The sequence below is a fragment of the Gekko japonicus genome, unplaced genomic scaffold (assembly GCF_001447785.1).
Source record: "Gekko japonicus isolate JY-2015 unplaced genomic scaffold, Gekko_japonicus_V1.1 scaffold296, whole genome shotgun sequence".
Classification (NCBI taxonomy): Eukaryota; Metazoa; Chordata; class Lepidosauria; order Squamata; family Gekkonidae; genus Gekko; species Gekko japonicus.
Window position 1 is genome coordinate 655,791 of NW_015177014.1, and position 19,678 is coordinate 675,468.

Consider the following 19,678-nt stretch of genomic DNA (forward strand, 5'->3'; position numbering starts at 1 on the left):
AACTCAATTTAAATATCATTTTTCTTCATTTATGTTGAAAGGTAGGTAGTTAAAATATTAAGAAGCAAAATGTTTATAATTAGCATTCTGAATTATATGCAGTGTGATTGCCATATGTGTTTGATGTTTAGCGCCAGCATGGATACTTAAAACTACATTATAAACTTGTTGTCGCATAAGTTACCGCTTGCCTCTGGGCTGCATATTTAGCATATCCATTCTTACTATGCTAATTTTTTTACTGTAATCATTCTGCATTGTTTACCCATTTAGAAGCCATTAAGGCAACGTCTGCCAGATACTTCAGTGAATTTTGCCAATGTATGCATATCATGAAAAATACATATGTAACAAGAAGTATGAATAGCACTGCAGAAGTTTTATTTCTTAAGTTATTTTTAAAGACAATTATATGCAAATACAGCACAGTCAAATGTCTACAGGGCAGCTTACCATCCCAGCCCTATGTGAGTCTTATGGTGAACTACTGCCTCTGTTTTCATATTAGTCATGCCATCCTTTTATTACTGGCAGATTTAGAAATTGCATTAATACAATTAATCATTTGTGAATAATTTACTGACAGGTAGCAAGCTTCCTTGCTACTAAAATTATTGGGAGAAATTTTGGTTTGGAGGAGACCAACTCTTCCTCCCATCTTTCAGTGACAAAAGACAATGACCTACTATTTGTACAGGTCTTCTTCTCAGTCTTCCTCTCTTCTACTTAGACACATGGGGTGCACCCCAGTTGACTGTTATAATAATCTACCTCATGGATTGTCTTGTTAGGGCAGGAATGAGGTGGATGATTACAGCAGAGATGTTTGTATCCTGCCTTTCAGATTGTAAACATCATGTGTCCAATAATTGTATTCTTAATTTCCACTTACCCATCCTTCCTCTGTTTGAGATCAGAGCTTTTTTGGTTGCATCCTTCTGCTCTGGAATGACCTCTCAGAGGAGCTGAGGATTTTGTCACCTTGGGGGCCATTATAAGAGGCTGCAAGACTCTCTGGGCAAATAACTCTTTGGGCATAATATTGTGGCAACCCTAGGATTAGGGTTCCAGCTGGTCACTTATGGATGTTTTAGTACTGTTTCTATTGTAATTATTGGTTACGTTACTATTGCCTTGGGTTCCAGGTATACTGTTAATAAGAACTATTCTACTTATTTTATGTTGATTTTTATTGTGATATAGTTCATACTAAGAATTCCAGTGGGTTAGCCATGTTGATCTGTAGCAGTAAAATAAAATAGAAGCCCAGTGGTACCCTAAAGGCTAACAAAATATATTCTAGCATAGGAGAAGGTAATGGGATGAATGAAGGCAAAAAACTGAAGCTCAATCCAGACAATATTGAGGCTGTAGGTCAATAAGTCTGCTCAAGAAATAAGGAGTCAGCCTGTCTTGCAGCAGGTCAAACTCCCTCTGGAGAAAACAGAGTTTGTAGTTTGGGAATATTGTTGGATCCTGAGTGACTTGAAACTGCAGGCTCAAGTCTCCATTTATTTGTTCCAGCTAATTAGCCAGCTGTGGCCATTCCTTGATAAGTGTGATCTAGCCTCATTGATGCCCTCCTAATATCTTAGTTAGATTACTGTCATACTCTGTATATGGGGCTGTTTCTGAAGACTTTTCAGAAACTTCACATGATGTAGAATATGGCAGCCCAGTTGTTGTTTAGGTTTGGATACAGGAATCATGTGTAGTTGCTTATCTGTTGTTGGGCACAATTCAGAGTACTTTTCACTTTTAAGACCCCAAATGGTCTTAAAGCAAGAGTAATGCTTGGGACAAAGACCTCAATGGATGATCTGGACAAAGACCTCTTGCTGTTCCTGCTCATTTTAGAGGTGTTGTGCTGTTTGTATTGTATTAAATTAGTTTTAGTCAGGGCTATTTTTGGGCAGGAACGCACAGGAACGGAGTTCCGGCTGGCTCCCAAGTTGGCCACGCCCAGCAGGAACTCATTAGCATAATAGGCCACACCCAACAGCAGAAACTTATTAGGATTGGCTACATTAGGGGTGTGTGGCCTAACATGCAAAGGAGTTCCTGCTACAAAAAATCCCTGGGTTTTGACAACAAACAAGGTAAACAGAATAAAAAGCAAAAGGTGGGTGTGGCTGGATAACCACACTTCTGGTAACATGTGGGTGCGGCCTATTGTGCGAATGAGCAGTGCTGTCAGGGGTGTGGCCTAATATGCTAATGAGTTCCTGCTGTTGGGTGTTGCCTATTATGCTAATGAGTTCCTGCTGGGCTTTTTCTATGAAAAGAGCCCTGGTTTTAGTAGTTATTTTAATAATCTATTGTAATTTTTTTTTGCAGTATGTCCCAAATATGCACTTGGTTTTTTGGCCTTGGAATTTTTATACACAATAATCCTGTACATAAAATCCTATTGAAATGTATTTAAGTACAGTATGATGCCATCTCATGTAGGATCTGTGTTGGCTTTTCAACACAACTTAGTGTTCAGAGCTAAACCAATCCTATTGACTTTCACTTTCACATCTTTTCTGATGTGTATATTTTTATTGTAGTTCACTCTCTGATTTAGTGTTTCTAATTCTGAATTTTTATTTGCACATAAATATGTACATATTGTGCTCCTCTTTAAACTTCTCAGTGCACAAAATTTGCTGTTGAACTTTATGTTATTTTAGTTGCCTCCTTAGTTTCTTAATATTTCTTTATTATATATATAGTTACAGGGCTCGTTTTGTAGCAGGAACTCCTTTGCATATTAGGCGACACACCCCTAATGTAGCCAATCCTCCAAGAGTTTACAGAGCTCTTCTTACAGGGGCTACTGCAAGCTCTTGGGGGATTGGCTACATGAAGGGTGTGTCGCCTAATATGCAAAGGAGTTCCTGCTACAAAAAGAGCCCTGGATACAGATAAACAAACATAAAATAAAAACATGGGGTACAGATCACGCATCTTTTCTAATGATTTTGCCTTGTCATTACTGTACATTACATAACCATAAAAGTTCCTATACCCTTTATTCCAGAAATATTTCTGTTTAAATATAATACCAGACAGATGTGAAAAAAATGATTTATATTTTATATTGCATGTGGTGACTGCTGCCAGAATATTATATGCAAAGTTTTGGAAGATAACAGAACTACCATCTAAGAGAGATATTGTTAACCAAATACTTCAAGTAGCAGAAATTGATAAACTTTCACTCCTTTTAAAGAATCGAGCAGAAGAAATCGATGAAAATACCTGGGCCAAATTTTATAGCTGGATTGGAAACTATGATAACTTGAAAATGTCAACTAATTAAAACCTGAGAAAAGATATTTTAAAAACCTTTCTATCCTAGCCTCCTTAGTTTCTAAAGTCAAATACTTTTTTTGCCCCCCAAAGGGGATTTTTTAATTGCATTGTCTATATACAATGAAAAAAAGGGATGGGAAAACTTCAACTAAGGGAGAAAGGAAAGAAAACCACTAAAACCCCAAGTATAGGAGATCATTACAACAGCTTGTATCAGTTTTAGTCTACAATGCTATCATTACATTGAGCATGGTCGTTTAACCTATATTATTTATCTTTATAGTTATTAATTTCACTGTTTAGAGAAAGTCACAAGAGCATCAACGTTTAATAAATGCTTATAAGGCACAATTCGGAGTTCTTCAGCCTTCATTTTCTTTTATCCTTCCTAATCCTCAATTGGTAATTACATTTTGGGGGCCACTGCCCCCTTCTTGGAAGCAGAGTCCTCGTCGGAAGTAGAATTAGAGGAAGTAGCTATATCACTAGGTTTACTGTCTCCATCTTCTTTGTCATCCTCACCAGACTCTCCCAGTTGCAGTCTCAGAAACTCCCACGCTTTGAAAACAGAGTCAATCTTTTCTTTTTTATACTTAAGTTTGAAAAGGACACGTTCGGGAACCAACCATCTATAAGGAATGCTGTTTGTTTGTAAAAACATGATCAAGTCTTTATATTCCTTCCTCTTCTTCCTTATTTCGAATGGGATATCTTTTAAAATCCTGATGATGTTGCCTCCAATTTTCAAGGGTACTCCTGATGTTGCTTTCAGAATTTGATCCCTCACATGTCTCTTCGAGAATCTTACCACTATCTCTCCAGGCAGATTATTCTTTTTGCTGTATACGGAATAGGCTCTATAAACCACATCCATTTAGCTTGTAAGATATTCCGCTTTTAAATCTGCAATTGGAGCCAACGCCTCACTCAACATTTGTTTTAGATTCTCATCTTTAGCCTCAGGGATTCCTTGAAATCGAAGAACGTAGTTGGCTTTCCTCATTTGTATCTGCAATAGCTGAGATTCAGAAGAAACTTGCTTCTTTTCCAACGATTGCATCCTTTTTAAACCTTTTTCGATTTGGTATCCATTTTCTTCACCTTCTCAGCTGCTTGCTCCGACAATTTTTTAGTTTCATTCAATTGGAGCTGCTGAACTGCAAAGTTCTGGTTTAATGTTGTCAGCTGTTGGTTGATGTTCGTCATCTGGTCCAGTAGAGGGTGCAAAGAGTTTAGAGGGAGCTAACAGTTTAGAAAACTTGGTGGTATCTTCCGGTCATGGGCTCATACTTCCAGGAGGTTTTAGTTTCGTTTGCCTCTCCTTCTCCATTCCCCCCACCACTATGTTAGCGGATTGTTTACTTTTAAAAAGAACCTGCTAAAGTCTCTGCAATTTGCCCAAATGCTTCTTGGCGCTCTGGTGTGTTTCTCAAAACAGATTTCCATGCTTATACTTCAGCTCCCCCTTAAAAAATCGTTACTTCATTCATGTGTATGGGAGGGCCCCCTCCCCCGCTCGCTAGTCTCACTGTTCCTGGGGGAGCTTTCTTTTATAATCCCAGTATTTTTGTTTAACTCGACTCACTGTTCATTGTTGGTCCGGAGACCTCACCAAAGGTAGGTGTAAAACACCCAAAATGCTTGTCCCGGTCGGCGGCTCGAGTTCCATTGTGGACACACAATGGTCGGACCGTCGGGGTGGAAGAGCACCTCAATTCCCCAGCATCCTGCTGGCAAAGAGGCCACCCTTCAAAAGCCCCATGGCTAAGAGCCTATCACAAAGGCTCTGGGGGGGGGTGGCGGACAATCACCTCCCCTCCTAGACGATGGTGCGTGGATCACCTCCCCGGGAGCTGCCAGGAACGCATCCGCTTGTGGGTCACCATAAACCAGAAGTTAAAGTCAAATACCTTTAATGGCATAGCAGTAAGATACATAGATATACAATAACACAGTATGGATATTTAGGAACATAATAAACAATCTGAATCATTCCTTTATGAGAATAGATCTAACTTTGACTGCTTTGGCAAGAAATTTGGCCACTAAAGCTGTAATATTAGGATTAGTATCCTTTATAAAGGTAAAGGTAAAGGTTCCCTTGCTCGAAAGCCAGTCGAGTCCGACTCTAGGGTTGCAGTGCTCATCTCTGTTTCAAAGCTGAAGAGCCAGCGCTGTCCGAAGACGTTTCCGTGGTCATGTGGCCGGCATGACTAAACACCAAGGCGCACGGAATGCTGTTACCTTCCCACCAAAGTGGTACCTATTTATCTACTTGCAATTTCTTGCTTTCGAACTGCTAGGTTGGATACTGAATAGCTTTTTCCCTGCTAGAACTAAAATTAGGAGGAAATAAAGATGACAACAATTCTTTGCGTATGGCTGAGTGAAATTGACAGTCAAAAATAATATGATATATTGAATCCACAGATTTTTAAAGGACAAGAACATAATCTTTCATGCAGGGGGATTTTATTAAACTGACCTGAGAGCATTTTTGAAGGGAAAACATTTAGAAGGGCTAATGTGCAGGCTCTGTGGTGCGAAGGCTGATCTTAAGTTGTGGAGATAATGGGCCATCTGGCCATATTGAATTGGGAGATTCCTTAGTTTCTATATGCTTTGAGATGCTGGCAGATTTGCAGTTTTACCTCTCAGAGGATGATTTGTCTTGAGCCAGATATCTGAAGAATTCCATTTTAAAAACAAAAACTTATAACAGATGGCTGCAATGTGAATAGACAGGAATTGGCCATTAAGAGTATTGCTATTGTTGACATAGTCATCCATTTTGTGGAGAAGATGGATGTCATTTTGAGTACAGAAAGGACATTACTCCAAAACATGTGCATGACAGCAAAGAGCAATTACTAATGGTGCCATGGCGTGTCAAATATGAGAGCACTGGGGATCTATGTCACAGTATCTACCTCTCTTGCTCGACCCTCCCTCTGTGTGCCTGTCTCTTGTGCATGCAGGTAGTCTGAAAGCTGCCTAAACAATAGATGTGTTATTTTATCACAACAGCAATTTCTTAATGCCAAACTTGGTTCTGACAATGGCAGTTGATAGGAAATATTTATCATTTTACATTTAAAATGGCAAGCGGCATCAGAGACCCAATAGCAGTCTCATCACAGAACTACATAGCATAACTCCTGCACTTAAAATTAATAGCTCTTTTATATAAAAGCCCAATTTGTGGACTTGCTCCTACTTGTAAAAAAAGAAGAAGGATATTTTTGACATCCCTTTGTAGAGATTGGTAGAAAATCGGCAGTAATGTAAAGTTTTCATGGAATAGCTGTGTTAAACTGGCAAGTGAAGAAACAGAATGTCTTAACTTTTGTGGGATGATATTCTGATATTGCCTGAGCCAAGGTGCACATTAATCTTTGAAAAACATTAATGTTTAAAAGCAATATGATATAATAAACTGTGGGATACAGGAATTTTTCTTTTTTCTACAATAAGAAAAACACTGGTATATAAAATATAATATAAAATCCATACACAAAGCAAAAAATGTCTCTGTATATAGAGAAAACAATAAACACAAGCACGTACCCCATTCCTGAGATTTCCTGCAGCTGTGGGGATGAAGACACATGCACAGTGTACCATTGGTCTCCTCCATTCATTTATTGTGCAAATTCTACTTCATTGAAGTGGCACAGCATGTGAGTTGGATAGGAACTCTGCATACAACTGCAGCACTTGCAGGGCCTAGGATCTGGGCAGCTGGGGCGAGGCAGGTGCTTTCCTAGTGTGCTGTTTTCAGAGCTGGCTACATGATCTAAATAGAATACACCACCTGAATTGTTACCAAATTATTTTACCACACACGGCATTTGTTTGTTTTAGGCAATTTAAGTTATTTTAATATTCAATTAATTCCATGGATGATCAGTTATTACAAATGTATATTTAGGCCCCAGTCACACGAGCGGGAAAATCCGCACTGGAAGGGAGACATTTTAGAGGCGAAGCTAAAAGAAGCACAGGAGCGCGATCTTACACTCCCCCGCGGCTCCGTTCTCCCTCCGTCGGCACCCAATCACACTGGGGAGGCAATGGCGTAGTCCCAGCTAGGCAACATGGCGGTTCCGCGTTAGTGCGCATGTGTGGGTCATGGATGGCTGCAGGATGCTACGGGCTGCCAGGATGCTACGGGCTACCGGTAGGTACTCCATTTCCCCTAGTACCTTTTCGATCCGCATTTTCAGCCGGATGCGACGGGTTAGGGGCGGGTGCATGACACTTGCCAGATGTTGGCATCTGATTGCACTGGTTTGATCTGCCCTTAATCCATCCCCTCCGTATACCTAATTCTCCGTGTGACCGGGGCCTTGGTTTGGTAAAAAACTGAATAAGACTGAATCTGATGTAAGGCTCAACTGGAGATCTGCAGCAGTAGAAGTGTCTCGACTGTTTTTCTGAGGGGCCAAACTCAAACAAGCAAACCCCAGTGATAGACAACAGCCCTCTCAGTCAGCCATTAGTAATCAGACACCTGCCATTATTTTGTTACTAAACTAGTTTGCTATTATAATTTCTAGCAGGTGGACTGTTCATTCCATCTTCTCCAGTTTCCCCTTCACAATATATTGTCCTTTTTTGCTCCCCCCCAATAAGAAAAATAGCACCTAATTAGGGTTGCCAGGTCTGGGTTGGAAACTTTGGGAGTGGAGCCAGGAGAGGGTGGGGTTTGGAGAGGGGAGGGGCCTCAGCATGGTACAATGCCATAGAGTCCACCTTTCAAAGTGGCCATTTTCTCCAGGGTAGCTGATCTCCATCAGCTGGAGATCAGTTGTGAAAGCGGGAGACCCCCAGTCCCCAACTGGAGGCTGGCAACCCTACACCTAATCCATTTTAGATATTTTTAACCTATACAGTCCAATGCTCCCCCCCCCATCTTCGCCAGTTGCTTCCACTTTGAGTGTTCTAATGATTGTTGATGGTGGGGTATTGTGATATTGTGAAGGGATTTGGATTTTTCTGCCTGACTTTCTTGTGGCACCCACACTGTCCTATTCACACTGGTCTGTGTTTAATAAAAGCCATTCTTGGCAGGCAGAGAGACCGGCAGCATTCTTTTACACATGCAGTACACTATCCTGTTATTTCAGCTTTGCTTCCGGATTTAAGAAGTCTGGAGGTTTACATGATTTTCAATGGCTGTTGTGTTTTCTCATGTGCTGGAGCCAGACTACACGATACATCCAACACATGCCAAGTCACATGTAAACAATTGGACTCACAAACGTACGTTGGAGGAACTCACTTTAAAAAGTGCTTGGAGCTGTGAGTCAGCACTCCAAGGGGTGGAGGGAGAAGGAGCTTTCAGTTCCCAGCCTGCTTCTTCCAGTGGACAAGGAGGTAAGGGTGTTGCCTCTTTTCTCTGGCTACTTGTGTCTTCCTAAGCTCTTAGATTCCCATTCATTCCAGAGAAGTGAGGGAGCTGTTCAGAAGGCTGATGAGCACTGAATAAGTAGAGCAATGTTTTGGGGAAAGATTACTGAAACATCCAGACAACTGGAACTGGAGCAAGCAAAGAGGTACAACAACAAGACAATGACAAGTTTTATATAGCTGGCAATCTGCCTTTCCTGGCCTTCCTAGCGAATCCAGATCAGAGTAACACTACTTAGGCTGCAGTCACAAACACTAAATAATCCACTTTCCCACTGGATTTTCCCTGTTCACACAGTAAAAATCCAGTTGGAAAGTGCACTGAAAATGGATTGAAAGTAGATTATTTAGTGTGTGTGACCACAGCCTTAGACTGGTATATCACTATTGCTCATACTTCAAGGTGTGTTAACTGCTCCTGGTCACCACATATTTTGGGGTCTATTGTGGAATCTATTCTCGCTACATATTTTGGGGTCTATTGTGGAATTTATGCCTTGCTCTAGGAGTACCAGTGATTTGGCCTCTTCCTTTCAGGATATCCTATCTATCTATCATCTATCTATCTATCTATCTATCTATCTATCTATCTATCTATCTATCTATCTATCTATCTATCTTATTTATTTATTTATTTATTTATTTATTAAATTTCTACCCCACCCTCCCACCGAAGCGGCTCAGGGCGGCTTACAAGCAATTTAAAACCAACATACAGTTTAAAACCAGCAAATACAAAATATAAAATGCAATTCATACAATTTCAATAAATACAATAAGACTAAGTAAATAAATGCAGCGGCATCCTATAATAAAGTGCTAGTGCGGCCCCACCAGAGCAGTCAGTTTTTATTGGAATGCTTGGCGAAACAGTTCCATTTTTACGGCTTTTCGGAACTGCTGGAGGTCCCTTAGAGCTCTAATCTTGTTGGGGAGCTCGTTCCACAGCATTGGTGCCACCAGGGAGAATGCCCTGGTCCTAGTTACTGCCAGTTCAGCTGGAGGACATACCATCAGCCTGAGCAGTTGCTGTCGTGTTTCAGTGAAGCTAACTCATTATCTTCACTGCTGTAGCCTCCTAAGGCATTTGGGCTTTGTCTGTGGAACTGGTAGGAACCAGACACAACTTGCACACCCATAGAGGTATGCTAGGGTAGAAACCACAGGAAATATTTGTTAGGTTCTACCAAAAGATGATAGAGAAAGAGAGAGACAGAGAGAGAATGAATGAATGAATGAATGAATGAATGAATGAATGTAACTTTTGCCCTTGAACTGATGATAGCTTTCCCAAGTTGGTGGAAGAGACTGTGAAATACAAAAAATGCCCTCTCAGAGTGAAGGACCTGTCACGGGGAGAAGGCCTTAGGATGCAGCTGTTCTGTTTCTACTGTAATCCATGATCTCCAGAAAACGAGGACTAGCTAGGACCCAATTAATAAGTATAACCCAGGCTTCCAGGTGCCTTGTTTTTTTATCTTGCCAGGAGCACTTGTTTTTACTTCATTAGCACAACATAGGGTCAAATACTATACATTTTACAAAATTTCATTGGTTCATCGTGCTGAAATTTGACTCTTTCCTTTGCTAATTTGGTTCCTTTAGTAATCCATGCTTTCCAAATTAATCTTTATGGTCATACTGCAATAACCATTCATCCAAAGGAGGTGATGGCAGATAGTTTTGCTAGCTAAGTCTAGACACCAGCATGTAAAATTATTATTACTGAACCGTTTCCTTGAATCCAGTAAGCTAGTAATGTTAGGCAGTACAGAGAGAGCACTTCTCTCCCCCCCGCTCCATTTTATATAGATCTTGTTGTTATTCTCTTTGCTCCTACAGTGTTTTTAGAAGTCTCATTTTATACGTTTCCTTTTACTTCATCAGCACAACAGTTTATAATAATTTGAAAAGCCTGAATCGCCGAACATTTAAGGAGAAAAGGTTTTGTGGAAGATTTTGTATAACAACACTCAGAATTTCAAAAAGAACTAATAGTGCTGCAGAAAAAGAGATAAACATAACTAAATACTTTGTGAAAAGCAAAGCTAATAGGGTTGACCCTCGCTTTCTTCAGGTTAAAATTTCAGACTTGCAGTTTCCCTTGAAAAGGCACATCTTCTGCCCCTCATTTGTATTTCTAAAAGCTGAAGTCATAGTTGTCATTAAATAGTTTATTCTTGTAGCACAGGGTGCAAGAACAAAAATTCTGCAACGTGCATCCATTAAAAGCTAGGCACTCGTAATAGGTTGGGAGTTCAATTGTTGTATCTCATCAAGAGACACTCGGCAAAACCTGTCCTCCAAAAATCAACGCTTTATGCAACTATTGTACATGCAAATGCAAACATACCCTTTTGTGTGTTTTTGTTATACGAACTGAATTAGTTATGGCAGATTTGAATATTTGTGGTGCTTTGAAACTTGAGATTGGAAATGTGGCTAGTGTTTATCTGTGGTGGGGAAGGGTGGGCTGCTTTGAGCACAACTGGCTCCAGACTTCCTCTTTCCCCAGTCAACTGGATCCTTACATTTTATACTGTTCTGGGAAAGTTTCAATGATTAAAGCTGCCCCATATATGCTGGCTAGAGGCCTTTTGGATATTAGAAGACAGGTGAATGGTTAAAAAAAAAACTTTTTACTGATTCTACGGAGTAGGGTTGCCAGCTCTGGGGTGGGAAATACCTGGAGATTTTGGGGGTGGAGACTGGGGAGGAAAGGGTTTGGGGAGGGGAGGGGCCTCAGCAGAGCATAATGCCTTAGTGTCCACTCTCCAAACCAGCCATTTTCTCTAAGTGAACTGATCTTGGTCATCTGGAGATCAGTTCGGTTAGAATGAGATGTGCAGGTACTACCTGGAGACTGGCAACCCTATTTACAGAGTAATGCTGAATCTGCTGAATTCTCATTCCAAGTTAATCAGATTACAAGTACACATGGATAGCTTTGATTGCTGATAAAATATACTATATATTTTGGGGTAACTATATCTGAACAGAAAAATGTCTTAGAAATTATTTTTATTGAAATCATCATATCACACAGGGTTCTTTCTGGTAAGCACATTGCTATGGATCTGAATCCCCAAAGACAACCTAGAAAGCTGTTAGAGTTTCCTGTATGCAACATCTGATTTATTTTATACCAAGCTTGTAGCATCCAAGTGTTCAACTTGCAAACATTTACAATAGTTTAATTGTACATTCAGCAGGTTATAAGGAAATATGTGTGTGTGTATGTATGTATGTGTGTGTGCGTGTGTATATATATGTGTGTGTGTGCAAGTATCAAACAGCTAAATTGTTTTGAGGAGGAAACTTTCCTAGGTGGCTATATCCTCGATAGCATCTTCTGCTTTTAAGTGAAAAAAATAGTGTTAGATTTGCCTATGTGTATATATATGTTTAACATATGAATAATAGGAGTTTTAGATTGTAATCCTAAATCACTCACGAGGGACTGCCATAGAATTTCATGGGATTACTTCTGAGCTATATGTGTTTAGGATTGCCCTGTTAGAATATTAGCATGGATAGTATAAAGGGAGCTGAAAAGGTAGGTCATGGAAATAAATAGGAGAAATGTAGTGGAGGAAAACACTGGAAAGTAGGGTAATATGTTCAGTGATGCATATCCTGGCTGGACCTACTTTCTGCTTAACGGAAGCAAAGTGCTTCACAGTTGTTGATAAAGCACTCTACAGGACTGTATAGAAATATTACTTCTATATTCACATGCCTTCTCCTGTGATGTCTTTTGATAACATGCTGTGTCTTGTTTCCTGTTGCAAGCCAATTGGTGAGGCCACATGGCCTCAATAGCCATGCCATAAACCCACATTCTTTCACACTTTCATGCCAAAAGCCAGACCTCATGGCTACACTCTTTGGCCCACTTGCGACCAGTCATGTAAACAATGAAGTAGCTGGAGTTTGGGTCAGATGACTGCAGGCGGGGTCCCAAACTTATACACAGCTATGGCCACCAACACGCAGCTATGGCAACCAACAATTGGGCACACCCATGCCCACTCGCAATTGGCTGATGACCACATCTAATTTGTGACTGGAATTGGAGTATAAGTTTTTGATCCCTATGGGAGTGGGCTCTCTTAGCTCTCCCTTCCTCCTCTTGTCATTGTCTGTTTTATTGCACCTGAAATGCTGCCTCTTGAGAGACAAAGAGTTGCTTTGTGACTTGGAGCACATGGCTGTGCAAAAATGGGATTTCCCTTCAAAATCCCTTGGACTATTCTGGACTGTGGATGTTCCTGATGTGGTAACTATGTATCTTCAATGTGTAGTTAAGGCAAATTGCCCTAGCCTTTGTTATTTTTGTAATCTCTGGTAGTCTATGCTAAGCTCTGTACTGAATAAAGATCCTTATTGCTAAATTGTTTTTGATGTTGTAAGTGAATTCCAAGTGTAAATCTGGTGCCTAACCCTGACCACATATGCTACCTTGGTAAGAGTGTGCATCTCTAGATAGAGTTGCTATTGTGTTAAATCCCAGATGCTAACTAAGGGTTGGAATCTCTCCCTTAGGAAAGGCAGAGACTAGTGAAAAGAGGTTCTGGTGGCAAATTGTTGTGAAGACCAGAGATGGTACAGACTGTCTCGTGGCCTGTTGTTTAATGTACTGGAAAGTACAGGATTCCCTCCCATCCCTGGCCTGGCCTGTACAAGGACTACATAATGTATTGAGTGTATAATCAAGGCTAAAAATTTTTTTACACAGATAGATGACCTTTGATATGCATTAGAAATCCTTCCAGTTATATTAGAACTGTTTTTCTGAGATGCTTTTAACATCCAGTCACTAGAGACAACTCAGATGTATGTGTGAGCAACTTCACTGCTTAAAACTAGCAGTAGCACAGGGGTCTCATCCCCAGCATGGCACCCATGGGTGCCATGCTGGCCGCGAACACCTTTCCTGGTGCCTGCCAGGTGTTTTTAGACAGTGGTCAGGGCCATGTGGGGCTTTTGCACAGTGAGGCTTCTGATTGGCCATTGGAGATTTTGTTGGCTGTGCAGATTTTTCCCCCCAATATTGCTTCAGCAGCAGCTGCCCCCACAGTACAAGGACCTTCACTGTGTGACTAAAGAAGCAGGATGTATGCAAAGATATGCAACGATATATGTTAATTTTAAAAGACATCCTGTTAAACAGAGCTTCTGCCTGAAACATTGAAGAGTTACTATTAGAGGTTATGCACAATCTCTCTCCCTGACATTTTATGATTGGCACTGTTTCCTGCAGCAACCATTTTGTGGCTTCCCCCACCATCCTGTGTCAGAGTTCCAAAGGCTTAAAACAGGTTGGGGACCTCCGCAATAGCACTGGACAGAAAACACACATCCTTCAAACTGGGTAGTAGTATGCACAATAATTTTTGTAGGCTTCTGAGAAGAATGCATTTATCCTAGCTATGAGGTTATTTTTACATCTCCTGCTGAAATTTGTTTCTTGATTATCAATGGGAATGAATGTATGTAAAATATGTGAAGCTACCAACTAAAATTTCATACCACTGTATTTTTCCTGCAGTAGGAGAGAGAAGCAGGAAAGCCAAATTTTGCTAGTGAAGTTCTGTGCACATCTCACCAGATTCATACCAATGTGTGTGTTTGAACACAAAGTATTAGCAAGGTAACACAAGGTTTCTACTACCAACTGTTTCATTGCTAATTCTGAAGACCACAGTTTAACACTGGGTTAGAAAAGCTGAACCATAAAAACTTTGTGACAAGTGCTTCATATGTTATATCAAAGCAGGGTGACTTATTATCAGAACATTACACTTTAACATGAGAAAACGACTACAAATGTGAGACATAACATTAAATCACATTAGGAATGAAATGAGACAATGACTGGGGTGTGTATTGAAAAACAGGAACACCAAACAATGAAGACAGACCTAAAACTGAATATTATATAGCCAGTTTTCTATGTAATTAAGTATGCTGAATGCATAATTCAGTCACAGTTTGATATTTTGTATTCTGTTTTGCCCAATACAAATGGCCCAAACTAAGAGACAGTGATCTCAGATTCAAATTTTAAAAGTTTGGTTAAAAATGTTATTGACTGCAAAATCCCTTAAGAAATGCAGCTTTTGTGATGGGGGTGTAAGGAAAGAGGCATTCTCTTAAAGCAGGAGTGTTAAACTTATGGCCATTGGACCAGAATCGGCCCCTGCAGGGCTCGTGTAACTGGCCTGCGAGCAACTGGCTCTCTCCAGTTTCCTGCATCACAGCTCACTTATGCCCAGTCTCCTGCTTCCTGCTTCGCAGGTGAGAGTAAGAAAGCCAAGCCTCCCTTCCCTTGATTGGCTGGTGGCTCCTCCACCTCCTTCTCCTTTGGGGAGGAAAGGAGGGGGGAGGTTGAGATCACGAGAGGGGGGGGGGGAGAGAGAGAGTCCCATCACATATTTAAGACCAGCAAAGTTTTATTCCAGCTATAAGTTTTTGTGTGCGTGCTCACTTCTTCAGAGAGAGAAAGGCAGAGGGAAGGAGGGAACAGGGTTTTTTAAAAAAACTTTTAAAGATTAGATTTCTCTGTGCTTATCTGGGATTTTTTCTTTCAAATAGACCCCGATTAGGAATTCAACACTTGGATTGGATTTCAAATACAGTTATGGTTCCATATATTCCAGGTCAACATCTCTCTCCCCTCCCACCTCACCAGCTGCCTTGCTTCACATTAATCCCCACACACACTTTTCTTTTTTAACTGTTTTATTATCATCACTAGCACTGTGAATTTAACCCAGTCTGAAATCAACATATTATTTCACTTGGAGAGATCCCCCTATCCAGTGCTAACAGATTTTTTTTTGGGGGGGACCAAATAGCACTGCTTACAGTCTTTATTCATGGAAGAGGCAAGAGTCCAGTAGCAGCTTAACGATTAACAAAGTTTGTGACAGGGCATGAGCTTTCATGAATCACTGCTCACTTCCTCAGATACAGCTAGAGTGTGAGTCCATCTGTCCTTATACCTCTGAAGTTAGTTCAGATGAGGAATGAAAATAGCAGGCATTGGTAATGAGAGAAGAAACCTAGATCTCAATTCAGTCCAGGAGGATGCCTTGTCTTGAGCTTCATTATCAGTTGCAGTTTAGCAGTCTTTCTTTCTAATCTCCCTTTGAAATTCCATTCTAAGAGAACTGCTAGTTTTAGGTCAGCAACTGAATGACCTGGAATTTTAAAATGTTTATCCACTGGTTTTTTAATGTTGTGGTTTCTAATAGCAGTAGAAGGAGTAGGAGTCCAATAGCACCTTAAATACTGACAAGATTTTGGTAGGGTATGAGCTTTCATTAGTCATTGCTCACTTCTTTAGACTTATTTCCATTTATTCTTTGTATCCTCCTCGACTGAATCCTCCTGGAACAAATTGAGACCTAGGTTTCTTGTCTCATTGCCAATGCTGATATCTCCATGCCTACTACCCCTCTGCATATCACACCTAATCCAATCAAGTTTGCTATTGCCATTCGGCATCTGAAATAATCTTTATAAAGTTTATATCTCCAGTATCTCATTTTACATTTTATGGCACACATGGCCCTGGCCCAACAAAGTGGCATTTATGTCAGATCTGGTCCTTGTAACAAATGAGTTTGACACCTCTGTCTTAACGTGTTAAGCCAATAACTTGAATTGCACCCAGGAGGCAATAAAAAGCTATTGCAAATATTGGATTACTTACATAGAATGCCTCAGGAGAGAAAGGCACAATTCAGTCATGGCTTTCTTCCAGGCCCCTTCTTTTAAACCTATGCTAGGAGTATGACCAGCTATAGTGGCTTGCTTGATTTAATCTTTACAGCTGCCCTATCCAAATAGAAATAGGCTGGCCTGCCCCTGGATCTGTTCTGCATTCCTGTCTGATACCTGTTTTTCACCTTGGTTTGCTTCATCTAGATTTTGAGGTCTGTCTTGACCCTGATTACTTGGAAATGTATTTTAGACCGAAGTGTTCTGCTAGACACAGTGTTGTATAATGGATCTCTTTGTATACTGTAAATCTCCAAAGACGCATCAAACTTTATCATTAACGTCTGGATTCGTCTGTACTAGAGTGCTAAGTTTTTGACATTAGGGAGAAAATAAGCATTTTCTTTATGAATGATATCGGTGTGCTTCAAGAAAGATAGTCAGTTGAATGAAGACTAAACTTTCCTGCCTCCCAGTGCAACCCCTGACCTTCATGAAGTGCAGCTCCTGAGGCTTAGGGAACCCCTGAGGATTGTCATGAGGGGTCTGCAGCAGGAAGGGGGGAACTGGTACCTGCCAATGTCATTGGGATCCAACCAGAGCAGGACTTCGTGCATTTTGCATCCTCTTCAAATCTGAGGTTTTATTGAGTAAAAATTCAGTAAGTAAAGGTAAAGGTTCCCTTGCTCGAAAGCCAGTCGAATCCAACTCTAGGGTTGCGGTGCTCATCTCCGTTTCAAAGCCGAAGAGCCAGCGCTGTCCGAAGACGTTTCCGTGGTCATGTGGCCGGCATGACTAAACACCAAGGCGCACGGAACGCTGTTACCTTCCCACCGAAGTGGTCCCTATTTATCTACTTACAATTTCTTAACTGCTAGGTTAGCAGGAGGTGGAACTAGAGATGGGAGCTCACTCCATCATGCGGCACCCGGGTCTCGAACTGCTGAACTACTGACCTTCCACAGCCTGCAGTTCAGCGTCTTAACCACTTGAGCCACCGCAGCGCCTCAAAAAAAAAAATTCAGTAGAATGAACTAAAAACGGAATTCTAGGAATTTTAATGCATTAAAGTATATGGTTGTAAGTGTGACTCATTTTTTATTCTGAAAAAAATGTTTCATTTCTGTCTGCAGTTTAAAAACAAAAAGAAACCCAGATTTAATTCAAAATATGTATTCACGTTTTCTAAATAATTTATGAATTCACAATATTTACCTTCATCTAGTGCTCAATATATAGAAGCCTTCATGTTACATATGCAGGGAAAATCATCCTATAACAAAATACAACAAAGTTGCTCTCATGTTTCCTTTGTAAAATTTAAAAGCATGTTATAAATGGATGTTATAAAAGGACAAAATGCTTACCAGTAATTATTTGGATTTATTGTGAGTTCATAAACTATCTTTGATTAGTTTGTATATATTAGTATTAATTGCTGGGCTGATGATGATGATTATTCTTGTAGCTGTATGGTACAACTGAAGAAGTATCAACAAAATGAAGATTGGAATCCGAAGTTTTCGTCTCTCCGTCCTATGTCCTGTGTGCCAGCTTCTTTTGTACACTCTGGGTTGTTGTATGTCATATGTATACACTATATTGTATCTGTTTGTATACATTGTGTTATATAAATATTCTTTTGTTCCTTTGCACTTCAGCATAGTGCCTTTGATTGCATTATTTATACAGTGCTTTTTTGTTGTTATGTACTATACTGTGTTATCACTTTTGTGCTTCTGTTTGTTGACCAGTGATTTCAGTGCTTGGACTGGTGCAACCTATAAAGAACTCTTCTTCAAAAGCTTTAAAGACCAGTCAATAAATAACTTTTCTCTAGTGCCAAGAAGACCCAAAGGTAACGAGATCAACAGTGCTGGGAAGTGTCTAGCCTCTCTAATTACTAACAATGGGCTCTTAATTATTAATGGCTGTCCACAGGTTGACATCAAGGGGGATTTTACATGTATGAGTCAACATGATGGCAGCGTTACTATTTTATAGTCTCACCTAGTGTGTTTAGTTTGATCAATTCACTGGAGACAACAGTTTATATGGGTGGCAATCATCTTCTTCTGCAGTTAACATTAAATATTCCACAAAGTAATTTTCTTCAATCTGCTACCCCTCTCCACTTAAGTCAGAATCCAAATAGACTCAGACCGATTTCTCACAAGAGCTGCACCGCGGTCGCACCTCCCTTTGCCCCGCTTCTATTGGTCAATTTCCCACTCAAAGCTGTGTGGCTGCATTTTGACCCGCGGCTTTGCCCGATTTCCCCCGTGGTTTCGTGATCCTGTTTTTTTGAGGATCACGAAACCGCAGGGAACAACTATATGACCTGCCTACCACCCAAGTAAGATATGGTTCATCTGGTGAACTGACCAGGACTATCCCATTGAGCAGAGGAGTTAGGCAAGGATGTGTTCTTGCCCCATTGTTATTTAATTTATACCTTAATGATTTAACTCCCCATATCTCCAGAAATGAATTTCATTCACCTCACCTGGCTCATGCAAAAATACCCTGTCTCCTATATGTGGACGATACCACTCTCCTGTCAAGATCTGTGGTTGGCCTTCACACGCTTATAGGTTCCTTTGTGGAGTACTGCTCCAATGAGGGTTTAGATATTAACATTACCAAGTCAAAGTTTCTTCTCTTCAGCAAAAAAAATGAACAGTAAAAAAATACAAATGGGCATTAGCAGATCAACCTATGGAGCAGGTGGACCATTTTAAAGATTTAGGAATTATTTACAAGCAAATCTTTCTTTTAAGGTGCACCTGAACTTCATTGTAAGATGCTTTGAACACTAGAAGGCCATCTCAAGATTCTACTGTTCTCTTGGGGGCCAGTATATTGCTGTGGCAGTTAAGGTATTCATCACTAGAGTTGTTGGGCAGCTGCTATATGCTGCCAGGGTTTGGGTCAGAGCAGTAATAGACAGCATTGACAAACCACTGCTAAGATTCCTACACAATCTCTTGGGAGTTCCTCAGTGTGTGTCTGGAATAGCTCTGAGAGCCAAAACTGGGGAGATGTCCTTTGAAGCAAAGGCCTGGGGAAGAGCATTTAATCTGAAATTTAGGACATTGAAATCAAATCCAGAATCAAGCTTCCTTGGAGCCGTTAAGCTTGGACCATCACACAAGTGACAGGGATAGACTGCTGGCTATCAAATTGTCATGCCTTAGTATTACCCAGGACAATGAGTAGTCAAGAACTGACCCAGCTC